We start from the raw sequence: 8,352 nt of genomic DNA on the forward strand, positions 1-8,352 counted from the left end.
TGACGTTGTCATAGAATTTGGTTGGTTTAAGAATTGTAAACTCGAGTTTATATTTCTTCTCCTCCCTGAAAAAGCAGTGGTAAAGGAAGTTGATTTGCCATGTATCGCCAGTCGTAAGCAGAATACAGTCTAGTTGGATGTCTAGCGATCAGTCCCTGATATTTCAAGCGATACTGATTCCAAAGAAAAGGGAGAGAGAGAGAAACCACAGCAGCTTCCACAGTCACCTGAACAGGAGGACCTGGCATTTGTAGGCAATGAGCTGATATGACAAGTGCCCATAAACCAGAGAGGACCACTTTCCATCATATGTAAGTGTTCAGGTCTTTTGTAGTACCTCCATGGAAAAAATAAGCATTACATGTTTGTCATTGAAAAAATTAAACCCCTCTCCATAAGGGACTCTGCTTGGACTAATTGATGAGTCCCTTCTGAATAGGAAACATCCATCCATCAACTTAATGTGATTATAGGGTTATCAGAAATGGGTTGGTATTGGGTTCCCACTCACAGCTTATCGGTGAATCCAATAATACATTTTGTTCAAGGTTGATGTCTCCTTCAACAATGTTAATTAGGAAAAAGAAGAAACTTTTGGGGTTTTTTTTTTCGTCGGATGTCCTTTCCTTTATTCTTGCTGTCTGGATGCAGCTCTGCCAGGGATATTGGTGGTTACAGGCAAACACCTGTTACCATGGTGCCAGGGAGTATGTACACACAGCGCTCATCACGCTCAGCTCTATTGACTCGCTACGGTAACAATGAGAAAAGAAACTATTTTACCCAAACAGGAATGTAGCTGCATTAATTAAAATATAATGTGACAAAGCCATCACTGCCGGCTGCTGACGAGAGGCGCGACACAAGCAGTGACTCAAGGCCCTTTTCAATGTCTGTAAAGGATCAATTCCGTCACGTGTTCATGATCTGTACATGTACATAATGCAGGATATTTAGGCAGCTGCGGACAAGTATGGTACACAGCTTCTACACTTTGATGGATCTATTACTTGAATGGTGAAGAGCTGCAATACCAGAAAAAGCCAATGGGCTAGAGTGGCGCTGTTTGGGTAACTAAACCAATGGGGCAGATTTACTTACCCGGTCCTGTCGCGATCCCCGAGGATGAAGTCTGGCGCGATTCTTCAAGATCGTGCGTCCATTTTCCCGCTGGAGTCCGCCGGAGTTCACCTTCTTCTTCCCGGAGCATGTGAGAGCATTGTCTTGCAACACAGTTTGAATTGTAAATCCCGCGCTTAGTCCGAATCAGTCGGGTTGTCCGTCGGCCACGCCCCCCGATTTGTGTCGCATGCAAGTGGGCCCCAATCGCGTGCACCAAAAACCCCACTTAAATGCGGCGCAAATAGTAGTTAAAACCTGACAAAAATGCGCCGAGGACTGGCAGCTTGCAAACTAGGGGACTGCGAAATGGACTCATAGGCAGTGCTGATAATATTCAGTTTAGCTAATATCTGGGAAAAAAAAGTGCATCATGAAAAGCAACAATAGGCAATCGTAACAAATCCAAAGTTTTTTAGTAGATAATCAAAAAGACACTACAAAAAACACATTGAAAAACATTTAAAATACATATCACTACATGCCAAAAACATGGTTACTGTGAGTGTGGTGCTATCCAACTAACATTCTCCTCCTTTCAAGCAACCAGGTAAAGAAACCTTACAAATCCTGCCCAAATTTGTTTAAAAGTATAGCAAGAAATAGCAAGAAAAAAAGAGAAAAACCTTGGAAATAGTCTTTTGCTGTATGCTACCTAGGTGATCTACTTGGTAAAGGAGTACGAATAAAAATGCAGTCCAAGCACAGATAAGATACAAGGTATACAAATGTGTGAGTGTGGTTAAGGTTTAAGCCAGCACCATCTAGGGGTGAAGCAGTACAGGCACATAAACAAGATATACAATCAAAATCCAGCATTATAAACCAGGGACACTTTCTCATAGATCCAGGCACCATTTGATAATCTTCTTATATTTGCTATCCATTACCTCCTTTCTTCTAAAATCAATTTTAAGATTATGCTAATAAGCCAGAAGGGCTCTGGGAGGTGTTTCCAGGGCACCTCTGTGCTGTGGCTTCACAGAGTGTTACACTGTACAGGAGCACTTCTCCTCTCCCTCTGTGTACTGACTCTTACTCCTTGAGATTCCTTGAGCTTTTTTTGAGATTACAGCAGGCACAGGGGGAAAAAGCTGTCCACAGCCTGTGAAGTTAAAGTACAGAGGGGCTCTGGTAATGCCCCTCAGAGCCCTTATAAGCATAATTTTAAAAGTTGAATTTAAAAGGAAGAAGGCCATGGATAACAAATATCCACAGTGCCCCTGGTTTATTATGGTTGATTTTGACACAATGTACCATCTGGAATCTACTTTTTTGGTAGTTCCAGAACCATATGTGCTGCTCATTCTAAAACATATTCTATAATTTATTTGAAAGCTACTTATAGGTTTCTAAACATTATAATCTTTATATGCAAATTACCTGCAGAGGCTACTCATGGCGGGAAGTAGCCTCTGTTAGCTTCATTGCAAAGGCTACTCCACGTGTGAGTAGTCTACAGAGACACCCCCTTCGTGTCCAAGCAGCTTGTGAATGCAGCGGTAGGTGCTGTGGCTCCTGGCGCATCAGTGCAGCGAATAAGCCATCAGACACAGGTTTTAGGCAATGTGAACAGGGAGGTCCATGGTATATTTTTTAGGACATTTGGGCAGGATTTGTAAGGTTTCTTTACCTGGTAATTCGACAGGACATGGATGTCAGGAGTAAAGCACCTCGTCCACACTAACCACGTATTTGGAATGCACTCATGTATAATAACATGTTTTTATTTGTGTTCATTGAGTGTAGTGTCTTTATGATTACTTCATAAAGTACTTTTGTTTTGTTACCATTGCCTAGGCCAGTGGTGGTGAACCTATGGCACGGGTGCCAGAGGTAGCACTCAGAGCCCTTTCCCTGGGCACTCGAACCATCACGTCAGGACAGAGTTCACCATATAGGAACAAATCCTGCAGTCCCAGGCAACTTAAGAGATAATGTTTTAAAGCGACATTTCATTGGATGTTTGTAACTGGGAAAAGTGAGAGGCTGTTGACAGAACTGCAATGTCTTTGGAGGTCCTCCTGCTGGACCCACCATTGTCATTCTACAGAGAGACCCTGGAGAGAAGCTACAATGAGAGTCTGAATTCGCCCTTCTTCTTTCAACTGTATTGGTGGCTTCAGGGGGTTGATACGATTGAAAATTGAGGAAGAACAGGTAGCAATAAGTTACTCCTTAAAATGCCATGTTGGCACTTCACGGTAAAAGTGGATTTTAGTTGTAGATTGGGCACTCTGGCTGTAAAAGGTTCGCCATCACTGGCCTAGGCCCTACACCTTTGTTTGCTTACAAAGTATTAAACACTACCCACACTACTAATGTTCCATTTTCCATAATCACAACACTTGTTATGCCCCCTTTATGTAGTGTTTCATCATCAATGCCTCTTTTTCTGAACTATATGCCCCTCTTCCCCGCTGTGGCTCTGGAGCCCACAAGCGCAATGTGATGACATCAGTGCATCTGCTGGCTTTAGACCATCACACAGCAGCGGCAGAGAAGAAAACTGCCGCAATGGAACAGGGAAGGGTCAGCATTGTTTTATTTGATATTTTTGCTGTTTTCGCCCATGGTCCAGAGGTTGAGGTCTGCTGGTGTATTCGGTCCTTCCAACTTTCCTCTAATGTAGTTTGATTTCAACTGCCCGATCGTTTTGTTCTGAGAGATAAACCACTAAATTTGGTTGTCTCCTCTTCAGTCCACAAGTTAGATGCATGTATACAGGGGAGTTGGCAAAGATATTTGTTTACTGGAGAGCTAAAATGTATATACAGCTTTTGATTGAAACATGGTTGGCTATTCTACAATTGGGGCCTCTAATGCATAGGTGGCTATCAAGAACGTATCGCTCTCATTTCATGGTCAACAAACTGAATTCACTGGTCACCATATAATAATACTTTACTCCTATGTTGGGACTGCATGGTAATGTATCGCAATGTGCATATTCTGTATACACCTGTTTGATTGGTAAAAAATAGCTACTTCCCCATACAGGGCCTTCATCAACTAGATGGACAATTGCAGCTCTGGAGGACCTGGCTCCACAATTACAACCCAACGATTTAAAGGGAACTAGTCATCAGAAATTGGCTTAATAAACTTTTACCAATATGTTATCTAGCAGCTTTGCACCTTCCAAATCATGTTTCTTTTATGGCCAAGCATGGTTCCATCATCCAGAAAACCAACTTTACATGAGATGTAAATTGGTTGTATCAAGTCAAGGAGGTGGGGAGTTTAACACTGAAGTCAAGCTCTCCCTGCCTCTGAACACCTCCTCCTTTTTAGTTTAATCATGCACCGACTTTTGGAGATTAGATGAGTAAAGTCTCTGAGTACAAAACCATCAATTACAGTGAATGAGGCGTTGTGAGGCAGGGAGAGCTTGACTTCAGTGTAAAACTCTCCATGACTTTATACAACCAATTTTCTGGATGATACCACCACACTGAACCATGAAAGAAACATCATCTAGAATGTTTTCAGCTGCTTTCCCTTAAATCCGTTATAATAATGTCTTTGTAGATCAACATCCAACTTTATTTCGGGATAAAGCACAGTAAATGGAGGAAAGGTTTTATTCAGATTTTGGGTCTGGGTAAACATAAATTCCTCTATACGTCCTAATGGAGGTTTTGGAAAGAAGGTCACTGGATGCATAGGAGGTAGAGGTGCACACATACAAGTAGCCACAATGGACTTATAAGTTGTACAGTAGATAATTAGTACCGTAAGTAAAGGAGATTCAATAACCAACATATGCCCCGTTTGTGCAAACATGAAATAAAAAAAAAAAGATCGGATATATTTCATCTCTAATCACCACAGAAAAAGCAGAGAACGAAAGAAAATGTTCCAAATGAGGCAAAAAAATTTCCTGAAACAGCAAAAATCCATCTACTTCCCATAGCACATAAGAGCTGAGTTGGCATCTCATATGTTTGATGCAGGGTGCAGGCAGCTCATTCCAAAGTGCTGTTATCCAGAGCAGATGGTGCGAACACGCGTATAGCAGCAGTGTGCGAAGAGTGGGGTGTACTGTTATGACAGACTGCAGCAGTCCTGGCCTCTGTTTCGTAACTACTTCCTGCAAGAGCCTCACATTGCCAGGATACAAGCCCGTAAGAGTCACCTCCTATTAAACATTCTACCTCACTGGGTAGGAAATTTTATGCAAGACACCAAGTAAACAAGAAGGATATTTGAGGAGCAAACTTGCCAATGTATAATGTATTTAAAGGGAATGTGAAGTTCTCATTTACACTATAAAGAAATTCACAACAATAAGATTTGAATAGCAATGTGTAATGCTTCATTTCTCCTGTGGAGGTGCTGCAGGGAAACTTAAATGTTACCAGCAAGTTCTCTCATACACAGGGCTTTGGGGGGGGGGGGGGGGGGGGGACACAAACAGAGATACAGCTTTAGTTTAGCTTAAGAGGAAGCCTTCTATAGCAAGTGGGGGCTGTGCAAGGTAAAGGACCCCCATCTACAGAGAGTCTATAGACACTATTTAAGCTGCACCTGCAGCCAATGATACTGACTGACTAAAGATTTTTAGGGCGTTTTCTGCAATGTACAATTACTTTTTGTTAAAGGGGCACACAAGAAGCGAACTGTAATAGGCTACAGTAACTGGCATCAATTGTCTAGTTCTATAGGGCCACCAAAGGGGAAATTAACCATTAAAATTAAGCGTTGATCAAATAATGCCAATTTCTTGTACTTTGTTAAAGAAAATGTACCCACGTGAAGATAATTTCCCATAAATGTAGACATGTTGATACAACCACCAATGATTGAGTTATTGCACAAAGAAACAAATAGTTGGGAGCTACTTCCTGTCTCACATCGGTCATATGGTAGTGAGCATTAAATCACAGTGGTCAGGTGCCTCAATAGTGCATGCCTGGCCACCGCTGCCAGAGTGTAGGGGTGGTTGTATCCAAGGATGACCATTTCATTTCTAAGGCCCCTTGCACACTTACATTGCAGATCACATCAGTCTGATAAGGGTGCTATCAGGGTTTGGTCAGTGAAAAACTGACATTTTGCATCAGAGTTCAATCAGTTTTCAGTCAGAGTTTGTTCAGGGTCAGCTTTTCACGCACGTTTTCAATGCATTTTCAATGCAATTTCAATAAGTTTTTCACGTGCAGATAATGCGTGTGAAAAAGACTCAGGACTGAGGTCTATCCTTTCTATGGCGATTGATGCGTGAAAAACACAGTGTACTGCCCAGATTTCACAAACCAAACACAGTGATCAGGATGGACTCATAAAGAGCCTCATGGTAGAAGGATTCAGGGAGTCCCATCCGCAATACTGTGTTCACTCAAAGATATCTGGGTTCTTCATGGCATGAAATTTATGGACCTTCCACGGTTATATTTTTAGCCCTTAGGGTCAATATCATCAGCCATAAATCTTGTCAAAATGATACAAAATGTAACAAATGTTCTGTGCTAGCAAGAGCTTTAAATCCTAAATTACTCCCAATTTTGCCACAAATGAAGTTACGGTCCATGCTAATAAATCGAGGTGCACTCTTCCGTGTTCACTTAGTACAGTCTATTTTTAGGTTTGGAAGACTTTGACATCTATACCACCCAAATGAAGTATAAGACCTCCAAGGTCAAGACCTTCAACAGGGGGTCCTTCATTTGTGATGATCAATGACCCGTGATTATGATGTCTCTCATATAGTCATGAAGAAGAGATAAGACTGGTGATCACTGGTCTTTAAGTAGATTAGCTGCAAGCCATAGTCAGTGAAATAATATTCATGACTACTCTGCCTACTTATTCACCACTATCAGCACAGTTTTTATGACTCGTAATGATGAGATAGAGGCTCCTCATAAATTGATAGGATGCAAACTCGTGAAAATTGATCCAGATAAACGGTTACTTCCACTCCCGGTAGGTAACACATGTAAATCCTGGCATTATCTTGTGTAGAGCTGAACATTACAGACAAATCTGACAGAATCACTTGAGTCCAAAGTTTGTGAACTCAACCACTGGTTAAGGAGTTAATTGGGAGAGCTAAAAGTTGCTGATATGTGTGGAGAGCACAAAACCAGAATTACATCACAATACAGTTACAGATTATACTGTTCCCCAGAAACGAACTTGTTACTTAATATTTAGGCCTGCCGAATATATGTACCTCACTGATGATTTCCACCACCACAGGATGTGCTGGTCCAAAGACAATGGGGGAGATGTAATAAAGTGTTGGTGCAGAGTCAGATTCCACAGTCTTATAGTGACGGATGATGTATCTGGAGTAGTTTAAAACTGTAGAGCCCTACTTTACACCTGCTATTAGTTGCTCTACCAAAAAGTTTCCTGGGGCCCAGGCTTAGTCAGACTTCTTTTTAGGACAAGTGCAAAACTACCTACAATGGTATAAAATCCTTAAAAATGTGGTGAATGGCGTTTCAGGTGCAAATTACTGGAGAATTCTGGAGTTGACGGACTGATTAATCTCCCCCAATCCAATGTTCTGATTTAGCCTCCAGTCACTCAATGTAAGGATGACCCAAAACAGAGCAGTGACTGGCTGGAGAGATGACAAGTTTGTATACTGGATTGGGAAGTGAAGAATAAGATCCCGTACTTTGTTATACCCTATATCAGTAATTTAAATCTATATTGTCCTCCACAGATCAAAGCTTTAATGGAACTATTAAGAAGCATGAAGGGTGGTTTCACTTTGACGTATGCACTCGGCTTCTGCTGCGCATCTTTTGCGTCCGCAAAAAAAACCTGAAGGTTTAACATTGATTTGAAGGCATAACACCTGGCTTCTCAGCCTCATCAGTAAAAAGGACCAGTCATCAGTTTGTTTTGCAGACCCATAGACTTCTTTTGCCTTTTATGACCGTATCCGTGGAAATCAACAAACAGGTTCAAAAATATTTTCCATGGACGACGGATCAGTGAAAATAAAACTACTGTGAAAACACCTATAGAAATCAAAGGCTGTGTGAGGCATCTGTAGACATCACAGCGCCACGGACGTGCATCTGTGGACATCACAGCGCCACGGACATGCAAAACAACGCCAAAGCCCTAAGAGTCCACTTCTTTCAAGGTCCAAGTAATTATACGCTTGGGTTCCAGGCTTATTGATGAGGCTGGGTGGATTAAATTGTCCACTTATATTGAGTTACCACTAAAAATTCAGAAGGCTTTAATATAATTTAGCTGTATACCAAT

This window comes from Engystomops pustulosus, chromosome 6, assembly GCF_040894005.1.
Source record: "Engystomops pustulosus chromosome 6, aEngPut4.maternal, whole genome shotgun sequence".
NCBI classification, from domain to species: Eukaryota; Metazoa; Chordata; class Amphibia; order Anura; family Leptodactylidae; genus Engystomops; species Engystomops pustulosus.